The sequence below is a fragment of the Dioscorea cayenensis genome, chromosome 10 (assembly GCF_009730915.1).
Source record: "Dioscorea cayenensis subsp. rotundata cultivar TDr96_F1 chromosome 10, TDr96_F1_v2_PseudoChromosome.rev07_lg8_w22 25.fasta, whole genome shotgun sequence".
In the NCBI taxonomy this organism is placed as follows: Eukaryota; Viridiplantae; Streptophyta; class Magnoliopsida; order Dioscoreales; family Dioscoreaceae; genus Dioscorea; species Dioscorea cayenensis.
The window spans coordinates 15287880-15291992 of record NC_052480.1 but is presented as its reverse complement, the minus strand read 5'-3'; the positions used below and the strand labels follow the sequence as shown (position 1 = coordinate 15291992).

The window sequence follows — 4113 nt, the reverse complement described above, 5'->3', positions numbered from 1 at the left end:
GGATTTTCCAAACACGGGCGTGGGGAATTTCCATAACAAATCAGCACGATATGTGAAGAAAATTGGAGTGGATGTGAAAACTTCAAAAATCTGCACGATATGTGAAGAAAAATCCTCCAAAACAACAATGAGAGGCCGGGAAGATGATCAGGGGGTGGTTTCCGGTTGATTGGATATGAAGAAGAGATTTTTAAAGAAAAACTCATGTCTCTTAGAATTCTACGCACCCACATGGGAGTGCGGAAATTACCCATGCTCGTGCGCCTCTATGGGAGAACATTATAGGGGTAAGCGCACGCCCCTGTCCACTCTCAGGAAAGCACTTACTATCTCTGAACACTCTTGGACGGGCGTGCAGAAAATACCCATGCCCGAGCCCCCGACCCATAGGGGCAGCCGCACGCCCCTGTGGCTTCTTAGCTCATCCGAGAAATTTCTAAGTGTTTCGCACGCCCGTGCAGAAATTCCGCACAAGCGTGGACATTCACAGGCCCAACTCACAGGGGCAGCCACACGCCCCCGTGCCTTTTTGGGATGGAGAGAGCTCCTCTGTAGAGTTTCGCATGGGCGTGTGGAAATTACCCACGCCCGTGCGGTTTTTAGAAGTTAACTCACAGGGGCGAGTCCACGCGCCTGTGTGCTCTCTGGATAATCTGCCAAGACTCTACGAGAAAACGTACGCCCATGCGGAAATTACCCACGGGTGTGTGTTTATCACAAGGTCACTCACAGGGGTGAGTTCATGCCCCCGTGCCATCTCTGGATGAGCTCGCAGTACAAATCCATGGCCGTGCGGAAATTCCGCACGCTCGTACGTTTTCTCTGGATGCCTTAGAAAACTCTACAGGCTCTGTAGAAAATTTCTAAACATGTTTACATACTCGGAGCTTGCCCTATTATGCAATTTATACCAGTGAAAAACATGAAAAATAGCTCAAGCGACCCAACTTCGTGAAATCCACATGAAAACACACAGTGACATAAAAAAACCCACAATAAAATCACATCACAAGCATTTAAAACTCAAGACACCAACACTCAACAATTTATTCATGCAAACAAACTAAACTAACCAACTAAGATAATAGTAAACACTTGGGTTGCCTCTCAAGAAGCGCTTGTTTAACGTCACTAAGCTTGACATACCTTGTCTTACCTCACGGGGGTTCATAGATGAAGGTTGCCCTCTTACCCATGGCTTGGAAGCATGATGAGGAAAATCTCTTGAGGGTAGAGGGTGAATTATCTGGCTTGGGTCCACCTAGCAATGGTTTAACCACCTTGTTTGTTCACGCACGCCTCCAACAACCTTGAAGCATTTTTGGTGGTGTCTCCTTGTCCTCTTCACCTTTAGAGCACCTTCTTCAGGATCCCCAGAGTAGATGGTACTTCTTCCGTCGAACCAAGCATCATGACTTCCTCTTGGTCGAGCAAACCTTCATATAGATCCTGGTTGAACATTTCCTGTATGTATTCATCAACAATCTCATCAGTAGTGTCTAGAAAATACAAAGTATCATCAAAATAAGGAGAATGCTGCATGGCTTCAGTTAGGCAGTATGTGAGCTTGTCATCTCCAACTCTCAATGTGAGCTCTCCACCGTCCATGTCAATCAATGCTTTGGAAGTCCGCAAAAATGGCTTCCCAAGTATCAAGGGTACATCTGCATCCTCATCGACGTTTAGCACTACAAAGTCAACCGAAAAATGTACTTGCCCACCTTAACAAGCACATCTTCAATAATGCCCCTCAAATGTCTCACCGTTCGGTCCGCTAATTGCAAAGTCATCCGAGTACGCCCAGACTCGCCCAAGTCTTGCTTCTGAAAGAAGGTGTATGGCGTGACGTTGATACTGGCCCCTGAGTCTGTTAATGCCATTTCTTCAGCTAGATTACCAATATTACACGGAATGACGAAGCTTCCTGGGTCTTTCTTCTTGTTCGACATGTTCTTTTGCAAAACCGCCGAGAATGAAGCATCTAGGATCACTTAAGCACTCTCCTATAACTTCCTGTTGTTGGTCAACAAGTCTTTCAAGAATTTTGCATACTTAGGCATTTGGGCCAATGCCTCAACAAAAGGAATATTGATGTGGAGTTGCTTGAACAAACTCAGGAACTTCTTGTACTGTTCATCCCCTTGGTCATTCTTCAATCTAGAGGGATAATGGATTCTTGGCTTGAAAGGTGGGGTGCCACCTCCTTATCTTTGCTTGTCCCCTCTTCAACCTTTATAACCTTGGGTGCGTGTTCATTGGGCTTCTCACGCGGAAGCCTACCTTCAATCTCACGACCATTTCTCAAAGTGATTGCCTTCACATGCTCTCTAGGGTTGATCTCGGTATTACTCGGCAAGCTTCCTTGTAGCCTTTCCAATATGGACTTCGCAATCTGCCCCACTTGATTTTCAAGATTTTGCAAAGAGGTGGTGTGGTTGCGAAGTGTAGCCTCAACTAATTGAAACCTTGTATCCGACGACTACACAAACCTAGTTAATGCTTTCTCGAAATCGGTCATTCGGGTCTCCAAACTTGAAACTCTATTTTCCATGTTTGGAGCTTATTGTTGTTGGAAACCTGGTGGCCCCATGGACTTTTGTGGACCTTGGTTGCTCCACGAGAAATTGGGATGATTCTTCCAACCCGGATTGTAGGTGTTGTTGTATGGGTTCCCTTGGTTCCTCATTGCATTACACACAAAATAAACATTCTCAACCGAAGATGCATTACCAATAGAGATCTGGCAATTGGAGGGAGCATGTCCTCTACCACACCCGATGCAAGTAGTCACAGCCGCCACTCTATTCAAGTTAGAAGATCTAACTTCTTACTCAATGATTCAACTTGAGCCGCCAATAAAGTCACTGCATCTATCTTATGGAGACCGGGCGACCATTTTCTTCTGCCTGGCATTCCATTGGTAGCTGTTTAATGCCATTTCTTCAATTAATTGAGGGGTCTCACTTGGGGTCTTGCTACCTAAGGTACCTCCTACTGCCGCATCCAAGAGTTGCCTTATACTCGGATTCAAACCGTTGTTAAAGGTCTGAACAATCATTCACTCTAGGAATCCGTGTTGCGGGCACTTTCTTAGGAGCTCCTTGAACCTTTCTCATGTCTTAAATAGAACTCCAATTCCGGCTGAACAAAGGATAAGATCTCATTCCTAAGCTTTACAGATTTTCCGGGAGGAAAATAACGGGCAAGAAAAGCTTCTACCATCTCCTCCCTTGTGGTAATCAAGGCTCTAGGTAATGAGTGTAGCCACTGCTTCACTCTCCCTTTTAAGGAAAATGCGAAGGCTCTCAACTTGATGGCATCATTCATCACCCTGTTTATCTTCAACATATCACACACCTCGAGAAAGTTCTCTATATGACTGTTTGGATCCTCATCAGCAAAACCGTTGAACTGTACGGATTGCTGCAACATTTGGATGAATGCAAGCTTCAACTCGAAGTTCTGAGCTGTAATCGGGGATGCACAATGCTCGATTATGTCCCCAATACTGATGGTCTGGCATAATCGGAAAATGTCCGCTGTTGCTCATTATGTTTTGCCATGTTTTCAAATTCTTCTACTTCCAAATAATCTAGATTAGACTATTCTTAATCAGGTTCTTTCCCTTTTCTTCTAAGTGTACGTTTGAGCTTGGGGTCTCCTTCAATCAATATTGAGGGGTTTCCTCGGGTCATAACCTGGAGCTGCACCAAAAAGAAAAAAAAAGAAATCAGAATGATGATAGAATAAGAAGATATGAAATAGAATAAATGAATGAATAGCTAAGAAAACAAAGTGCAAAGTATCTATAAATGCCTACTCCCTGCAACGACGCCAAAAACTTGATGAACGCCCTTTGCATAAGTCCCGCAAGTGCATGGGGTAGTCAAAGTAATAATCTCAGATGAGTGGGTATTATATCCATAGAGAGTAGGGAGTAAAGACACTTAAATTGTTTCTTAAGTATATGAAAGATGAATAGTGATATGTGTGACAAGATATCAAATAACAAAAGTAAAAACAACAAGAAAAAGAGAACAAGTAAAGGAGAAGGTAAGACAATCGATAAAGATGGGGTACCCGGGTATAGTTCCGCCTAGGACAATCGTTTCA

General features: G+C 44.1%; 1 non-coding gene across 1 annotated transcript; it reads left to right on the top strand.

Annotated features, from left to right (window-relative positions):
• Positions 1-3068: 3068 nt before the first annotated feature.
• Positions 3069-3174, top strand: LOC120271343. The gene has a single exon (XR_005539956.1). It is a non-coding gene; the product is annotated as a small nucleolar RNA R71 (small nucleolar RNA).
• The last annotated feature ends 939 nt before the right edge of the window (positions 3175-4113 follow it).